This window comes from Ambystoma mexicanum, chromosome 12, assembly GCF_040938575.1.
Source record: "Ambystoma mexicanum isolate Mex_15411 chromosome 12, UKY_AmexF1_1, whole genome shotgun sequence".
NCBI classification, from domain to species: Eukaryota; Metazoa; Chordata; class Amphibia; order Caudata; family Ambystomatidae; genus Ambystoma; species Ambystoma mexicanum.
In genome coordinates, this window is record NC_090936.1 from 896,626,518 (window position 1) to 896,645,635 (window position 19,118).

The following is a 19,118-nucleotide window of genomic DNA, read 5'->3' on the forward strand; positions in this document are numbered from 1 at the left end:
AAACCCAGCAGCCCGACGGGGCACTATTGTTAAAAGAGAATACCTATAACCATTGCCCAAGCCAAGAGAGCCCAAAAGCAAGGCAATTCAAACTCAGCAGACATTGCCAAATGCAAAGGGGGTCTGATGAAGGGCCCAAAGGTTGTGCAACTTGTTACTCAAATGTTGAGGAGCATATAAACACTGCTGGTATAAACACACATTGCTAAAGCCAAGGAACAAACCGATTTGGACCTTCTCCTTGTCAGTATTTGGTTACTTGTCAGTGGTGAAATGAGAGTGGCAAAAAGGCTGCCTTTCTGGAAAAGGTTAATCTGAAGGATAGGATCATAATTTGCAGAGGAGTGTTGAAGAGCACTGCTGTTCATTTTGTTTTCCTTGAAGTGTTACCAAAAGTGTAATGCTGCAAAATACTGAACACTGTGAAGCTGTTGCAAAGCTATTCTAAGTTGTTTTTCACCACAGAAGCACTTACTTTTTGTGAAACGCTGTTTAGGCAAGGGAGTATACCTGGATAGCAACCCCTTGAAGTAATAGGCCTGGCATGGAAGTAAACCAGTTGTGGTTGAGGTAGTAGGCCTGGTATGGAAGTAAACCTGGTAGAAGTTGATGAAGAGCTGTAAAGTGGTCCAGACAAAGACAAATGTGGTCTGACATTGGTGTCTGAAGCGGCCGTAGTTTGTGTGCTTGTGCTTCCTCTGTTATTGAGTAGTGCGCACTGAGAGAAGGGCTTGGTGAATTTTAGCACTCACCACTCTCTATTAAAGTGATGAAGCATACGGCGACTAGGAAATATGGATAACACAGTGCAACGTCTCACGCAACTAAAAGGCAAATAATCCCGGAAGACAAAACGAAAATGCATAAAAAGGTCAGACCTGAACTAGTGGCTCGTGCTCAACCCTCTATCACAGTCTTTCTAAATGTAATTCCAGCATCTACTAATTTGGAAATTGCAATTCCATCTGCATCCTCTCAACTGAATATAACAATGCCAATAATGCCAGGCTCACCTATTATAGACAATAACCATTCTTTATTGAATATGTGCATAGGGCTGCAATGAGATTCTTTGGGACATACAGTGCTAATTACCTCATTAGTTGATGGAACTGAATATATCTCATTGGCACCAATCTTTCTGCTTCCCTAACCTCGCTGGATTAATCTCTTTGCCTGATCCATCAGATACATCTGCCAGTGAAAATGACAGTGAAAGTGAGCCTGGATGTCCTTCCCTTTTCAGACGTCGTAAGCACCAAACAAGACGATTGAATAATGTCCAAACTCAATGCGATTGATTGCTTGTTGAAAGTCTTGATGATCTTATGCTCAACCTTGGTTTAAGAGCAGAAAGAATCAAAATACATCATTGCTAACGTAGTGGACATTATTTTGAAGAATTCCTACCTGGTCGCACAAGTGGGCACTTTTGCACCTAGCAGTGGGAACAATGATCCTAAACGCGCCCTTAAAAACAACCCTATGCAAATGGTTACATTTTCATCCGATGAAGAACACTTTGCCCAATTGGCGGTAGACGAAGCAGACATTAGCGTTACCCAGTCACCTGAAAAAGACAACTGGGACTACGAGGAAGTCATGTTATGCCTGCCTCCTAATACCCTGAAATTAATATTACCCTCCTCTTTTGGCTCTTACGGGAAGAAACACCAAGCCCAGAGCACCAAAAAATAGGAAAAGGGCAAAAAGGTCAAACTGCGTGTCCCAAGTAGGGAAATCTTTCTGCTGTCTGTGCCTGCAAAGGCAAGAAACTGTCTTGGAATCCTAAGACTACTGTATTGCACACTTTAGCTGACAGCACAGTTAGGCAGGTCCAGCTTCGATGCCCCATAGACCGCTGGCTACAGATTTCAGGAGACATGGTTACTATGACAGCTGAAACTTGTGTAAACAGAGTGGGCACGACTACTGAAAAACAATTGATTAATCAAAATCCAACCACAGGATCGTCACTCTCGGCTGGGTTTTCCCAAAGTAAAGACAATCTTACGCTGACCCATCCGCTGACGCCCATATCTAATACTTCATCCTTGAAGATCTGTAAAGCATTGACTACTCTAGTCAACAAAAAGAATACTATATACATATGCTCTCTGGGCAAATGGGCTAAAGTTGAGGAACAATATCCCACTGATCGAAGCCCTTTTTTAAACCGGAAAATTATTATGGAAATGTTCTCACAGATTGATCAGCTAACAATGATAAATATTGTGAAAATTATTAGAATAGACCTTCCAAAGTTTGGTAATTCACTGAAGTGGGCTATTATTGAGTGTCTCTCTCCTCTTATGGTGGCTCTACTAAAGTCTTGTGCTCCCAAGTCTGAATCATTTGGCTTTAGAGTAGTAATCTGCAGGAAGCAGTTGCTGCCTTGGCTAGCAAAACCATCAAAAACAATGCAGCCAACTTTATAAAAGACAACTTCCTACTTGGGTAATCACTGCTCTGAATGGGAACCCCTATTGGCCTCCACAGTTAGTGCAGAGCCTAATGCTTTGGGGAAAAACCACGTTGAGCAACGGTTCTGCAAAGCAGAAACAAGTAATATAGTCTGACATAGAGCTACCAGTCCGTATCTCTCCTGGATTTCATGGAACACCAGAGGCCATAACTCCTTCCTTGGTCGACCTCTTGGTTTTAGTCAATTAACATCTTCTGACATGTTTTTGCTGCAGGAATCTTGGTTCACTGTTAATTTTAATATTGAGGGGTACAATATATTGTTCAATCCGGCTAAAGGTTCTCATAGAGGTCGCACTGGTGGTTGCTTGGCCATTGTTGCTCGTACTAGTCTTTCTCTTGAATCCATTTCTGTGAGATATCCTCTTCCTTATGTTATGTCAGCCTCCATACTCTTTCTACTGTTAAATGAAAGACTATTAGTCATCAACATATACAATTCACCAAAAGGCACGCCCACCTCAAAAATACAACAATGAATAACAAGCACTATTTTAATGTAGTACAGCAAACATTCTACAGCTAAGCTTTTGATTGCAGGAGATTTTAACGCTCATGATAAACAGCTTGACATGTCAGTAGATTTTAATGTAGAAATGGTTCAATCGCATGGAAAGTATAAGGTAATCAGCCTTGATCGTGGATGGTGCTGCTTTCTCGATGGCAACAATCTATTTTGCCTTCCTAGAGAAAGTCCTGCCCATCCCGAATCCAATTTTACTGTGGCAGACGGGCACTCAAAATCATACTTGGGACTTTGTCATGGTAAATGTAAAAATGCTTAGAAGCTGCGGTTTATTAAATATCCATCACAACAATCTTAGTGATCATGCTATACTTGCTTGAACCACAAGACTAAGATATTCCTGCTGTACTCCCGACCTTATAACTGCAGTCAAAGTAAATAACACTGGAAATCCCCCAATATGGTCTGCAAAAAAAGGTGTTAGTAAAATAAATTCAGCAAATACAGATTACTTTCAATCTTGTTTGGCCTTGCGTGACTGGAACATCAAACCTATGATTAACAACTTAGTGGGCCTAGTAGATGCCCGGGGGTATAACAATAAAATGTTGGCCAACAAGGTTAATCTCTCTAAATTTTACCCAAATATTCTACATAGAAAGGTATTATACTGTATGGGGAGGCCAAAGATTAGAAAACGGTCTCTCCCTTTGAATGAAAAGAAAGCACAGTTCACTTTACTAACCACGCGGTATAAAAATTGGATGAGACAGCACAAACACTCTCTAGACAATTCAAATTTGTTATCTTTATTTAGAACCTTAAAGAGTAATGATATTTAAAAATTCTGGAATCATTTTAGAGTTCTTAGGAGGCTGTACATCTATAGAATTCTCTCCAAATCACAATGGGTGGCACATATCACTCAAGTATACTATGTGAAAGAGGAAGAGAAGCCTTTTACGGATAGCTATATCCCTCGCTATAGGTTCTTTGGTGAGGGTTTTGAGGTAGTTCTGACAATAAAAAGCTGAAGCCCTCATGTCCCCCGGGGCGGATGGAATTGCTAATGTGTATGAAAAAAAAACCTGGAATTTTGGTTCAAAGTCTTACTAAAATTATTCAGACAAATATAGGATATTGGAAGGATACCTGACAGTTGGACGGAATCAAATCTTATTCCCTTCCACAAGAAAGGCCCTAGACATGATCCCCTTTATTATAGATTACTGACAATGGTTGATTCAAGCCAAAAGGTATTTTCAACCATTTTATTAGCAAAATTAAAAAGTTGGGCTCGGTGCATGGCTTATTAAAACGCTATCAGACAGCTTTAGAAAGGCGCATTGCACCTTGGACAATGTATGTACGATACAATATGTGATGGCAGAAGCAAGGCGCAGCAGTGGATCTAATCTTTACTGCTGCCTTGTTGATTATAGCAAAGCCTTCGATTTTCTTTTTTTTTTAAACGTATTGTTATCTGGTTATCTCCTCTCTCTTATGAGAGAGTACTCTAGGAAGATTATCACTCCGGTGTACAACACATAGGCACAAGATAAGAATAACTGACCTGGTCTTCGGAAGCAGCTTGAAGAAAGAGAGTTCATACACTCTGTACCAACCAATTGTATTGGCTAGAAGAGAATGCGCCAGGGAATCCCTTGTGGGGAAAAAAAAACTGTGATGCTGGAGATCGTAGGTTACTGTGAGCTGGAGAGTGGTTGGTGGTGGAACTCCTTTTCCCTCCAAGGCGTAGATTGGAAAGTTAAGTTGTCATCTAACTCACAGTAATGGTCCTAAGGATATATGAAGAGAGAGGTTAATATCCGTGACTGCTAACAGAACCTCTAAGTAGATGGATAAGCAGTGTACCTCTCCTTTCATTGACTTTAGTCTGGTTAAGGAGATAGTAGGCTGTGTTCTGAAGAAATGGATCCAGGTAAGAGCCTGGAGAAGGACACAGAATAAAGATTTGAAGGGATAGTAGAATTGAGAGAAAATGGTAATGGGAGTCTTCGGGATTCTAACGTACCAGGTAAGATATTTCTTCAATGATGTTTTGCTCGCAGTAGCGATTGATTCCGCAAACGATTTGAAAGGTATGCTGGGAGTTGAAGTCTGATGTACGTTCGTAAACCGTACCTTCGGAGAGAAAAAAAATGGTTAGCCCTGTATCGATTACCTGACACTAGCTACACTGAAAGGGAGGACGCACTAGTCTGTGATCCCGAGGTGCTATTGCTGCGGTATTCGAATCCTTCTTGAAGCAAGAATAGGTGTTGCGCTGAAGGCAGGATATCCTGAGGAGGTAGGAGAGAAATCAAGAGTCTGAAGAGGGGTCAAGTGGTGAAGCAAGGAGTAGAAGTAAGTACAGGACGAGCAGTAACTTACGAAGCGCGGCCACTAAGCACAGTAGCAACGCACTGCGGCATCTGTTCGGCGTACGGAAGTACGGCTTCCTGGTTTAGGGGAGGAGCCAGGTCTGTTTCAGATGGCAAGACTAGACCGACACCCGGAACTACGGGCGCCATGTTACAAGAGGGAAAACGAACCCTTGGCAGACACCGCCAACAATGCCAAAGAGACCATCTTTGTGTTCCTTTCATAACACTTATTTTTATTGATTTTGCATAGATGGAATGAACAACATGTACCTGGTAGTATGAGAAGTGGTGGGCTTCTTTTAGACCCAGTTCTTCCTTACATTTAACAAACTATTTGACTTCCTCCCCCAGAAACATGACCCTAAGTTTTATACAGCCCGCCGCCTTACAGTGGGGGAATGCTTGCAAGTCCAGACCCAGGGAGAACTGCGGGTTATAAAAAAGAGGTTTAAAAGGGGAGGGGAATGCCCTGATGTGTATGCTCACTACTTGATCCCACAAGTCCTCCACTACTTTTATGATGTCGCTACGGTGGATATTTCGGGGTCAATCTACTCTCGGCAGCCATAGTTTTTGTCCCATGTGGGGTCCTGCCACCTCCCTTTCCATCTGTACCCATCTCTTATCTTTATTTTCCCAAAACAGTCCTTAATTAAAGCATCAGGGTTTTCAGTGCTATTTGAGGTGTTTTGTCCGCCCATATATATTTGGAGATCTGTTTGTTTAGAGTCTGGCAAAAGGCAGTCAGGATGGGGATTGGGAGAGTCTGGAATAGGTACAAGATTTGTGGAAGGACGACCATTTTAATAGCATTAATTCTCCCTAGCCAGGACACCGATAGTGGGGACCAAGTTTGTAGCTGCACCCGAATCTGAGCAAGCAGCGGTTAGAAGTTAGTCTCATAGAGCCCCCCCTAACATACTCATAATAATCACCCACAGGATTCAAATACAATCGGGAACCCACTTGAGTTGCATCGCTTTCTTTGCCGCTATCATTTCTGCCTGATTAACCGACAGGTTTAGGATTTTTGACTTTGTGATGTTGATTTCTAGACCTGCAACCTTGCCAAGCCCCCCCCCTCCCCTCCCGCTCTCGCAGCGCCGCAGGGGAGGGAGGAGACCGGCTCTGTGAGTGTAAGCAGCATGTTATCCGCGTATGCCATCAGTTTATGGGCCTCCCCCACCAAAGGAGATGCCCTTGTCAGTCTAGAAAAATAGATACCTCTCACGACCAATGACAATGTATCATATTGGCCGACGACCAACCGTCTCATGCACTCAACGTCAGAAATACAGACTCATAAGTTTGACCAATGTGCGGCCATTTTGATGTAGATAGAATCGCCATTTTGTTCACTAACGTTTGCTCATTGCTTTTTGTTCCAAACTGCTTAGCCGAAAGCTTATTCTGCTTACCTGAAAGAACAGAAGCACTGTGTTCTGTTCAACAAAGAAATATGTCTCTAGACTCGCAATGTTGCATATTGTTGCTAAAATAGATGTTTGAAGGTGTCATATTCGTCGAAATTGTCAATCATCAGACCCAGTTCAAAGAAACTGTACAATCGGCGTAATGAACATGTCATCACTGATTGCAGGATGTCCATTTTGTATATATGTAACTGATGTACGTTATTTGCTCTCTTGCGTCCCTCAAGGTCTGGAGACACACATCTCAGGGCATGAGACCGAGTTGGCCAACTGAGACTCTTTGCTTTGCAATAAACCCTAGCTTTTGGGAATACAACCGCGTGTCTGACGTGTCAGTTCGTGTGTGGTGATTTGCCTTGTTTCCACTACGCAAGGGTCCCCTAGGAGCCCCTTCGCCCTGGATAGCATCCAAGTTTCGGAGTCTCACCAGCAGCGGCTCTAGATGCAGCGCATAGAGCAGGGTGAATGGGGGCAGCCTTGCCTTGTTCCGCTCTGGAGTACAACCCGACGTGAGAGTTGGCCGTTCACAAGAGCTGAGCCATGGGGTGGTTGTAGTTTACCCGTATCATCGCTTTGAATTTAGGGCTGAATCCCCAAGCAATCGAGTGTATTGAAAAGAAAGGACCATTCGACACGATCAAATGCCTTCTCTGCATCCAGTGTAACTAGCACCGCTGGGTCTCCTTTCTTTGTTATTTTTTGTAACAGGGGACAGATTCTCATTAGATTGTCATTTATTTGACGACCCTTGATGAGCCCGGTCTGATCTGGGTGGGTCAGTGCTGGCATCAGTTGCACTACCCTATTAGCAAGGATCTTGGTATAGATCTTTGCGTCAGTGTTGATGATCGCGATAGGGTGGTAGGACCCACAGCTGGTAGAGTCTTTCCCTGATTTGGGGAAGAGATCTATCTTGGCCTTTTTCATGAACTCTGTAATCCTGCCCATAATTGCAAAGGAATTAAAGAGACCCACCAGTTTAGGGGCGAGCGTCACCCTGAACCACTTATAAAAGGAAGCTGGGGACCTGTTTTGGCCCGGCGCTTTTTTCGGCGGGAGGTTCACTATCGCAAATAGTACCTCCTCTCGTGTGATGTCCCTCTAGGTGGCACGTTTCTGTCTAGGGTCGTGAGAGTCTGCAAGGGTGCAAACTTGATATACTCACGCTGCAACCTTTGCTCAGGGAGATCCGAGGCATAGAGAGCCGAATAGTAGGCGTGGAACTGTGCGGCCATGTCTTCAGTGGTCGTAACCTTATTGCCAGGTGAGCCTCGATCGCCTGGATAGTTTGGGCCGTGTTTTTTGCTCTAGCTGTCTTGCCAGGAATTTGTCTGCCTTGTTGGTCTTAATATAGTACCTTTGTTTTAAGTGTAGCAGGCTTCTTTCAGCTTGCTTCGTGTGGAAGAGGTCAAGCTTCCCCTTCACGCATCTGTATTGTCTACGCAATTCCGGGGAAGATTCTGTCTCCATTCTGTGCATGACCCGCTTTACCTCTGCTTCAAGGTCCGCTTCCAATTTCCTCTTAAGCCGTGTCCTATGCGCCTCGGTCGTGATAAGTTTCCCCCTCATAGTTGCCTTAACCGCGTCCCAAACCACACCTTCAGGGGTATCCGCCCCTGAATTATTTTCCAAAAATTCTACCATTTTGCCTTCTAGGGATTCGCAGGTAGGCTGATCGAGTAGTAGGGCCTTTGGAAAGGACCACTTCCATAACCTAGAATGCTGAGTGGGTAAGTCAAAGACAAAAGTAATCAGGGCATTAGCTGATATGTTTATGGTAAGGGTATGGGTATCTACTGTTTCAACCCTCCCTAAAAGTGTGACCGAATCTCAGACGTAATCGATTCTGAAGAACGATTTATGCACGTGTAGTAGTGTGTGTATGCTCTTTCCTCACCCCTCAAGGAGGTCCAGACATTCCTGAGAGTCAGCCTCTGGTACCGCGCATTGAGGGCCTGTGAAGCTGGAGGCTGGGTGTATTTTGTGACTGTGCTCCTATCCCTAACTGGGTCCCAGGCTATATTCAGGTCCTCTAGGAGAATTATGTCACCAACACTAAAGTGTTCCATTTTAGAGATGACCATTTCTAGGAACGCCTCTTGGCCTACGTTCTGAGCGTAAATCGAGGACACTAAGAGTGAGCTGGCCAAGTTGTAAGAGGAGAAATAGGTAACAGCCTGCCTTATCTTCATGGGACTTCAGAATAGCCACTTGCGTATACCCATTTAAACGCAATGAGTAGCCCTGGCCTCCCAATTTTGGGATATTGCCCTAGCTTCATCTTGTATCTGTCCTGCCTCCATATGTGGGTCTCCTGGAGAGCCACTACTAGGTCGGGTTGGAATTTGGAAAGGTGACCTTCCAGCTTTCCACCTTTTGAATAGGGTATTTAAACCCTGGATACTAAGTGTCAGGCATTGGAGTGTGTTTCCAACGTGGGGTGTGTTTGTACTCAGGAGCCCGTCCCTCTGCGTGGGTGTGCATAACCTATGGGTGTCTTTTGTGTGTGCCGCTCTCCCACCCCCCTTTTGCGCCCCCCGCCCCTACCTCACCTCCAAAGCCCCCTTCCTGGTGTAGGCCCCCATACTGCTTTAACCGCAGCCACCATCAGCGGGGGAGACCTACCGATGTAACCAGGATCATGTGCAGGGTATCCTAAAAGCCCCAAGTTGATTCCACTTCACCCTCTGTCCCCCGAGACCATTTCATCCTGCATTCCTCCATAAGCTTCTCCACTCTGTGTATCCCCGGCTGGGATGCGTGCAGATCTTTCCGGCCCTCCAAGCACTGGGCCTCTTAATTGGGGTTGATACCCGACCATCTTATTTCTTTTTTATCGGATTGTTGACCATTCCTAGCTTCTTGGTTTGCTTTGGCCACTTGTAGAGGGTGCACTCGTTGCTTGCTGCTCTTTCTCTATGCCCAGAAATGTACCCCCTTCCTCTAGCCAGCCAATCCATCGCTGTTTTATTGCCACTCGAATACCATCCCGAATGTGAAGGTCCTGCTTTACCGAATGCCCTTGTCTCGGAGGGCTCTAGTTTCCGGGACCATTTGTTTCCCTTTCACAAGAGTTGTCAGGGATAAATACTGAAACAGAGAGCTATCTGTCCCGTTGTAGGATATTTTATTTGCATTCTTGGCGGCCACCAGGATCTTCTCCTTTGTGGTATAATCTTTATTTTTATTTTTTTTCCTTTATTTGTTTGTTTTTACAAAATTTTAAATTTCATAGTTAAAAAAACTTGCAAATACATAGTTTACATTTTACAATTTGCAATTTCTTGAATCTGGAGGAATCAGTAGGTTTACAAAAACAGCTCCTAAAAATTCTCATATTACATAGTGTTATTAAAACAGACTTTGCTCTATTTCACATATGTGTTCTATGAATGCTAATACTCTAATTCTCATGGACATGGATTCTCCATGTAGCATTTTTGTCCATAGAAGATCTCTCAAAAGCCATACATTATATACAAATTCTTTAAAATACATTTCTCTTTTTGCTAATAAATCTGGGCATTCAGACATAAGATGACAAAGGGTTTCTAACTCATCCTCGTCTTTACAAAATCTGCATGTGCCTAGGACCCCGTCTTGTCTTGCCCTTATACTTTTTATTTGATTAGTTGACAGCACATTCATACAAAATCTCATATAGCCATTTTTGATTTTTTACTAGGAAATTTCGATATGTAATGTTCCATTTCAGTGACTCCTTTTCCAGCTGTTAATACTTGTGTATATAATTTTGTGTCACAAATTGTCAAACAGGTTTTTTCCCAATCATTCAATTTGAGTCTTTCTTTTACCATATTGAGGTTTTTCCCCGGTAGGTCCATTGTCATGCCTATTTCTTCAAGTAGAGCTTCACATTCCATGCTTAGACCTGCTATATATCCCTCAGTATCATTCACTCTAAGCTGAAAATATAGTGCTTTTTTTTAATAGAAAATTCACATTTGCTCATGAGGCAAAGTTTCTTCCACTGGATCAAACTAACAAGAGATTGTATGCCCAGTTATCTTATTACCTCAATGGGAATGCATTTCGGCAGAAAAAACAGTATTGATCTCCAAATTCTGCTTTCTACCGCTCTATATTAGTCTCCATTGTTTTAGGCCAAAATTCAGTTCCATACATAATTGTTGGCAGTACCTTGCTCTTGTAAAATTCTCTGCAAGGTTCAAGGGAAAATTTACCATATTTGTTGTCAATTCTCTTCATTTGATTTAACATACAATTAGCTTTTGAGTTGAGGTAATTTACCAGAAAGGTCTTACTATACTTAGCCACTACAGGGTACCCCAAGAATTGGAGGTTTTCTTTAACTATCAATTTGTTGTTGTCCCAGTTCCACACAAACTTGGTCTTTCGTTGCTTTTTTCCCCCCTTTTGTGAGTTTGATAACCACTGATTTGCCTGAGTTGATCTTTAATTCCATTCCCAACATATATTTGCCAAAAGTTGTTATGAGTCTTTGAAGGCCCACAGGCGTCGTGTCTATAAGAAGAAAGTCGTCCGCATAGCTTACCCAGCAAATTTTCAGATTGCCAATTTTAGGTGAAACCAGTACCAATGCATCAAGGGCTATTCCCACTCCTGCAACGTAAAGATTGTACAGAGTAGGTCCAAGGATGCATGCTTGCCTAACTCCATTGTCAATGGTACATTCTCTAGACAGAAGACCATCTGAGTCTAATCTTATCTGGATTCATTATGCAGATATATAATCATGCTCAGCAAACCCTTAGAAATACCGTAGTCATCCAGCTTCTGCCACAGTAAGTTTCTATTCACACAGTCAAAAGCCTTGCTTAAAACCATGGATGCTACATAAATAGGAGCATCCATGGACTTCCAGGCGAAGGACTGTAGGCACTTTATCAGGAGACCTCCACAATCGGTCCCCATATTTTTGCGAAATCCTATTATTCTGGGATCTAAGATGTTCATTTCTTCTATTCAGTCATTTAATCTTTCCAGTACCAAAGAGGCGAACATTTTAGAATCTGCGTCCATTATGCTTAGGGTTTGATAGTTTTCTGGTTCTTCCCTTGCACCCCTTTTGAAAATTGGAACCATGTATGAGAGTTTCCATGAGTCAGGAATAGTTTGAGACTCTATTATGTCTTGAAATTGGATATATAGAATTTTGGCCCATAGATGAGAGGAGTGTTTCAGGATGTTGTTAGTTAGTTTGTTAGGACCTGGGTCTCGGGAGGTGTTAGCTTTTTTTTAATCTTTGCTTCAATTATGTCAGTAGTAATATCTAGGTACCATTTCTCAATTTTTTGCGTATACACTACTACCTTTTCAGATGTAAATATTTGCTTAATATATTTTAGCCACGCATCTTCAGATATTGGATTTGTCATTTTTCTCCAATTATTCTCATCTTTTTGATATATGAAATCCCAAAAGGCCCTGGTGTTTTTCCCCTGTAAGCTTTCTAACATCTTTTCCCCATCAACCTGGATTATTTGGATACGTTCCAGTTTTAACCAATTGGTGTACCTCTGGTTTAACTTCCTAATTTTTTCAACCCCATTCATGTCAAAGTCGGGAGTCTTGGCTATTTTCCTTATCTCCCTTCTAAGTTTGTTTTTTTTCATTCTAATTTCAATAGAGTATTTGTGCTTATGTTTTATGTTTTGGTTAGCCTGAGGCGTAAGGTTTACCTCTAAAACATTGTTCAGGTGTACCGGGAAGCCCTTTACAGACTATCTTACAATCTTATGCTCTAGCTTACAAGTGTTAAATTCAGTTAGCATACATTTGTTAAAGTTATTCACTTTTTTCTCAGACCACCGAACACGGTTGCCTCTAGTATTCACACTTAGGTCCATTAGATTTCTGTCATTCCTATTGGGGTTGATCAATAGCCATTTTAATTCCAACAATAACATTGAGTGGTCACTCGTGCTTGTTTCTCGCCCTTGCAGATCTTTTACTTTTGGGAAAAGGTTGACAGATAAAAAGATGAAATCAATTACAGAGCTTGCACCCCTTGAAGCCCATGTGGCTTTCTCATTTTCCAAACATTGTAACCCCCACCCTGCAGCCCAACTCATCCACATTCCACCTTCAACTTTCTTTCTTTTACACAATTCAATATTAAGGTAGTCTGTCAGAAAACAGTCCAATATTTCCACTTCGTTCAAAATGTAACTAGCATTTAGATCCCCAGCAAGTATGATGTTAGCGTCACCATATTTACAGAACCATTCATGTAAGTGTATGTCCAATTTAGCCTATATGCTTTTAAAGTTCGAATCCATAGTTCTATAAACATTTAACAGGAATAAGGTTTCTTTCTTGTCACTCACTACGCGTGTCCAAACTGTTCCAAGAATTTCCCCATGTATATCACACATGTCTTCACACTTTGACATTCCAATTTCTTTTTTTCAAGAGTAGTAATGCCTCCTTTGGGTCTACCCAGCACACCTTTTTTGGCCAGGATAGAAACAGTGTCAAACCCATCCCATAGAAGGTTTTCTGTGAGCCATGTTTCTTGTAAAAATAAAAGGTCTGACAATTTGAGGAGCTCACAAATTTCACTATTGCCTGTTAAATGTTTATTTCCCCTAGAATTCCAACTCAAAATCTTTAGTGTTGACTCAGTCCTAAATTGGTTGGCTTAAGGCTCTCAGTTGCGCAATTGATTCTTCTAGGACTTCTAATACTCGTCTCAATTTCACATTTTCATTCCTGTCTATTTGGTTACCATCCTGCCTTACAGATTTTTCACAATTCCACCGTGTTTCCTTTTTACCTTCAATCACTTCTTTTTCAATTTCCCATTGGCCTACATGATAACCATATTTATGAAGGCTCTCCGCCTCCTTCATTATAATGTTTCTAACCAGGGGAGAGTATATCACGAGCCTAACATAGTCATACCTCCACCCATGTTTGAAATCTACAAGTTGTACGTCCTCAGATGTTATCAGTCGTAATTCAGGGATTTCGTCGAATAACTCTAGTATTTTCCTCCTGTTTAGGGAGATAGGACCTCCATCCTCAAACAAGTATTGTTGTATCAATCCGGGTGCATGTGGGTATTTCGGTTTTCAAAGTTTCAAGACTCCCAAACCGTAGTTTACCGCTCCCCTCCATCTGTTGGTTACCATTCTACGGGTATTCTTCACAAAATTCCTCCCTTGCCCCACCCCCTTCATACTCTCTACCTACCTCTATTCTCTTATTCCTTAGTTCCTCACTTCTTATACCTATCATAGATTGTGGTTCATTCCAGTTCCTTTCCTTCAATATATCCCTTACTATATTCCTAACACTTTCTTCAACTGTCATTTTGTCAACTTCTTTTTTTACTTTCTGGATTAACATCCTTCTGTTTTTCATTACTACTTTCACACATTTGTCTTTCTCTACCTTTGGGATATCTGTATTCCTCTTCGTTTTCAATTTCACCACTTATTTCCCATATGCTCTCCCTCGCGTCACTGTTTGGTGTTGTGTGCTGTTGTTTCAGGAGCACCAGTATAGGGGGTTTAAATATGTCATAAACAGCTCTTTCTTCCTTTGCCGGCGTGGGGAGTTTAGATATATCGACCGTGTGCCTTCCTTCATTTACTTTGTTTAGTATTTTCTCTGACTTCCCTTAATTAACTCCTTAGATGTTAAGTCTCGATTTTTAAGCGTTGGTCTTCCTTCATAGGCAATTGTCATTTTGTCTGACTTTTTCCCCTTCAATGCATCTCTAAGTCTTACGTCAGAGTTTAAGTAATCGGGACCATTTTCAATGGAAACTCCTACCTTGAATCCCACTTTACCTTCGTGCTCATCGTTTTCGTTGATAGCTTCTTGTCCAGTAAGACCCTTTCCTATGTTGCGCAGAAATTTTAGTGAAGATGCCTTTCCAGTTTTTAATTCTGCCGCTTTTAACACTCTGTTTTTTTTCTCCCTTTTTTTTGTGTTTTTTGACACTACTAACTTTAAGTCAAGCACCTCAACTTCTATATTCTTACTTTTTCCCACCAATTCTTCTATTGGGTGTGTAGGATGCCCGGCGTCTTTATTGTTATTATCAACCTGTGTGTCGACTTTACTAGCTTCCTTACTATTTTCAGCTCCTTTTTCGCTGGTCGTTTTTCCTGCAGTAACAACTATGTTATTCTCCAAAGGGGCTTTCCCCACATTTGCACCTCGGGTTTCCATCACCTTTAATCTCTCAGACATTTGCCCCAAACATACTGTTTGCTTAGTAATTTCTTTGTGAAGCCACTCTTTGAGTTCACATAGTGTAACAATTATGAAACTCCTTTCCCTACTTGCGTTATTTGAATTGCCATCTTTAATCCATTCTCTTCCCACTATATCACGCTGTGAGCCGTCTATATCTTCCCCCATCATAGCCAACTGTGTTATTCTTCCCTTTGTGAATATAAAAGGGGTGTCTGCCATCGGACTAGTTTGTGAGTCTATAATTACTGCATTAGCAGCAGGATCTTCGATGCATTCCTTCTGATGACCCCCCTTATCCCCTTCATCCTCAAAGAGAAGCTGGGATTGGGCCGGTTCCAATTCCTCCCATTCACCTTTCTCTCCCTCCATTTCTTCTGCCATTTTCGCTAATTCAACGTCAGTACTTTGTGGAGGTTCACTCTCCAAGCAAACATCTAAGATGTCTATTATTTGACTTGGTGAAGGTGGTAAGGGCATCGCTAGAGCTTTAAGAATGGTGCTTCTATGTGTTTTGAAAACAATGGGGCCAAGTCCAGTATCCTTTTTAGAACATATTATCTTTTTCTTCATACCTACTTTGATACTGGGGAAAACAGCTATTTTATTTTTCTAAAAGAAAAAGTTAATAACTTTGTACGTATTTCAGGAGAAGTCAGTTAAGGAGAGAGCGGATAAATCCTAAGTCTGCAGACTAAGCATCTATTGTGAATTGCTTCTTTACACACACACCTTTAATTTCCCGTATGATGTTTTTCTAATCAACTAAAAGCCCAACACATGTCCACTGCGCATCCAACAGGCTGTATTAAGTATCGTAGATTTCTGGAATTTTAATGTGGGTCAGCCTTTGTTATACCGACAATATTAACAATAGATTGCTTCACTTTTGACAGGAATATAACAAGAAGCTCGTAATTATGTACCAAACGTTGTTTGAATCTAATTAGTTCAATACCTCGACCATCTGGTCACACATGTATGCAAGTTCAACAGGCAGCGGCTGTCCGGTTGCATTCCAACTCAAGAGCCTTTAGGTTCAGCAGTTACCGTCACTGCGGTTTGCACAGTACTTGATTCTTATTAGTTCAATATCAAAGCCGTTTAAACACACGTGTGTGCAACTTAAACAAACAGCGGCTTACCGGATGCATTCCAACTCGAAAGCCTCTTGTTTGAAAGTTACCGTCAGTGCGGTTTGCGGTGCAATTGAAAAGAAAGTTTAACTTCTACGATGAAGCATACTTAGCGTGAAATATTCTATTTTCTTAGAAGCATGCGGCTATGTAGATTACATGCATTCGTACACAGGAGCAGGAAGTTATTTTGTATGTGAACAAGCGAAAAATGGAAGGGAACAGACCAACATTTCGTTTTCTTCAAACATCTTGTGTACTGTATACTGACACGGCATTGTATTTTGCAACCTTTCCTTCATTTCAGAAATAAACAGTTGTATTTTAAACATTAGTCGTCCGCATTATGGCATCGCCCCTGTTGACTTTTCACAGCGAAGAGGCATTCACTCTCTCAGCTGGATACCGGCTTCAAATTGATTGCAATGCTACAGGCGTGAAAGTTCTGCGAGGCTTATTTAGTCATTAAATGGGAGAGCAGAGTTTACTTTTCACACGTACCTCAGAAGAACGTTAGGATCAGCTTCCTTTGGGAAGGGATTGGAAACGGCGGAATGTAATCAATCAGGTTTATTCACTTCAACACCTCACGGCATGTTAAATGTAAGGGCAATCAAACAAACACTCGGTGCTTGCCGCTTCCCGCCCCCTGCTCCCGGCTAACAGGCTAACCGGCACTTCTGGGCACTTCCTTGGTGCGCACGCGCAGGTGCCGGCCTTGTTATGGAATTCTGGGAGCAAGGGGCGGGGCTTATCTAGAACAGAAAGAATAAGTAAGTATTTAAGGTATTTAAAGCTTTTAGCTTTTAGTCTTCAACTTCTAAACTGCATAAGAGTGAAGTGTGTCCACATATGAGCAGAAGTACGCTCACCCTTAGAGCAAATAGATAGGTCCAAACTTCACAAGCGTAATGCAGCAGCGTAACGTCCAGGCTAACAGGCACTTCTGGGAACTTCCTTGGTGCGCGCGCGCAGGTTCGCGTGGCCCGGCCTTGTTATGGAATTCTGGGAGCGGGGGCAGGGCTTATCTAGAACAGAAAGAATAAGTGAGTATTTAAGGTATCTAAAGCTTTTAACCTTTAGTCTTCAACTTCTAAACTGCATGAGAGTCAAGTGTGTCCATATATGAGCAGAAGTATGCTCACCATTAGAGCAAATAGCTAGGTCCAAACTTCACAAGCGTAATGCAGCAGCGTAACGTCCAGGCTAACAGGCACTTCTGGGCACTTCCTTTGTGGTATAATCATGTAAGGCTGCCAGGATGTCCCTTGGCCGGCCCCCCGGGTCTGATTTCCGCTGGCCCACTCTATGTACCCTATCCAGTTGGACCTCTGTTGTAGTCTCCTCCTTGATAAGGTCCGCAAAGATATTGTGCACCAGCCCCTTGAGATCTTTGTCAAGAACATCTTCAGGCAGGGATTTTATATGAATGTTAGATCTCCAAACCTGTTTTCTAGGTCCTCCGTCTGTAATTCGAGATTGTGCGTTGTATTCGCCAGTTGTTCCAACAGCACCTCCGACTTTCTGACATCGTCCGGCAACTCCTGGAGTGCCCTTTTGTTGATGTCCACCCTCTCCTCGATTTTGCTTATATCGCTTTTCGTTTCCTGCAGTGCAGCTGCCAGATCCTCTCTCATTTTGTCCATCTGTGTTTGGACGGTGTTGGCAATCTTGTCGCCAAATACCGTAAAGAATTGCTTGAGGACTGCATGCGTTACTGCCTGATGTTGCGTTTTGGGTTGCGAGTGGTCCTCGCTGTCTGACTGCTCCTGCGAAGGCCTCAATGGTGAAGGGGAGGCCGATCCTCACCCCCACATCCTCTGGATGCCGCCGTCCTGGCCCTTCTTCATGCCTTTTGAGGATTGCGGGGGTCCCTCCCTCCTCCCCCTAGACTTCGACATTGCCCCCTCCAGAGAGGGGGCTGCCTGCCTTTTATGGAAGGGGCACCACAACGCCGCCCGTATTTCCGGGCCCTTGGGCCATGTGGGGGGCGCGGGCCTGGGTCTCCAGAGGCGCAGCTGGGCCCCTGTGGGCTTCACTGGAGGTTCAACACCCCGCGCACATCTACTTATGGTGTTTGTGTCCCGATGCCTGGACACCGGCCTGGGGGGCGAAGGACCCGGTTGGGTCAAGCTGGAATGGGGTGCTCCCCGAAAGTGTAGAGATGCAATGCACTGCTTAGTACATAGCTGCTTTGGACTGGTGGGGGGGGTGTGCCCTAGCTGGGAGCATGCTGTATGAACGTCCGTGCAGGGCTGGCCGGCGCTCACACTTTATTACTGCTCAACTTGCTTTACCTGGCCGTCGCTGCATGTCTTTGCAGGTATGGAACACCTCTATGCTGCCCCAGAGTTTCCAGGCCCCTGTGCTCCGGGGGGGTGCCTGGGTCAAAGTCTGAGGATGTAGTCAGGCATCCGTCGGCTTTGCTGTGAGTTAAGCACCCCATTCGCAACAGTTTCTAGTCCATGTGTCTCGCTGCCTGGGCACCGGCCTGAGGGGCACAGAACCTGAACTTCAATCCCACACGGTCGGATTGGGTCCCCGGTGTGGGGTGGTGCTGAGCACCACTTATGTACACCTGTGCTGGGGAAAGGCTGGAGCCGCCGGGGCTGGGAGCCTGCTGCTTTGAGATCTGTGTGTGGGTGGTCCACGTTCCCTCTTTATCGTGACTCACCTGCTTTACCCGGTAGTCACCGCGTATCCATCCGTGTCCCTCCTCCACCTGCAGGGGGTTGTGCTCTGTGTCTCCCCTGGGGCCCTCCAGCACCAGAGAGCTGCCACCATGCCTCACCGCCTCACAGCACCTCCTCGAGATCCCTGGTGCTTTGCCAACTCCAAAGGGGTGGTGTCCTGGCCCCCACAGGGCCCGGCCGACGTGTCTCCCCGCGGTCCGCCCTGTCGGCTGCTGTGGCGGAGGCTGCTCCACTCGGGCCCCTCTTCTGTGGCTTGCCTCCCACGCTGGTCTCAACCGCCTCTGGATTTCAGGTCCCGAACTGCCACG

At 43.6% G+C, this 19,118-nt stretch overlaps 1 protein-coding gene and 1 long non-coding RNA gene across 4 annotated transcripts in view; one reads left to right on the forward strand and one right to left on the reverse strand.

The window, feature by feature from the left end:
• TBC1D15 (TBC1 domain family member 15) overlaps positions 1-19,118 on the forward strand; it is a 1,818,951-nt gene that overhangs the window by 832,851 nt on the left and 966,982 nt on the right. The window lies entirely within an intron of this gene.
• LOC138514108 (uncharacterized) lies at positions 934-16,879 on the reverse strand. The gene is made up of 4 exons (XR_011281873.1): positions 16,619-16,879; positions 4,986-5,095; positions 4,524-4,749; positions 934-2,885 (listed from the first exon to the last, which is right to left on the reverse strand). It is a non-coding gene; the product is annotated as an uncharacterized lncRNA (long non-coding RNA).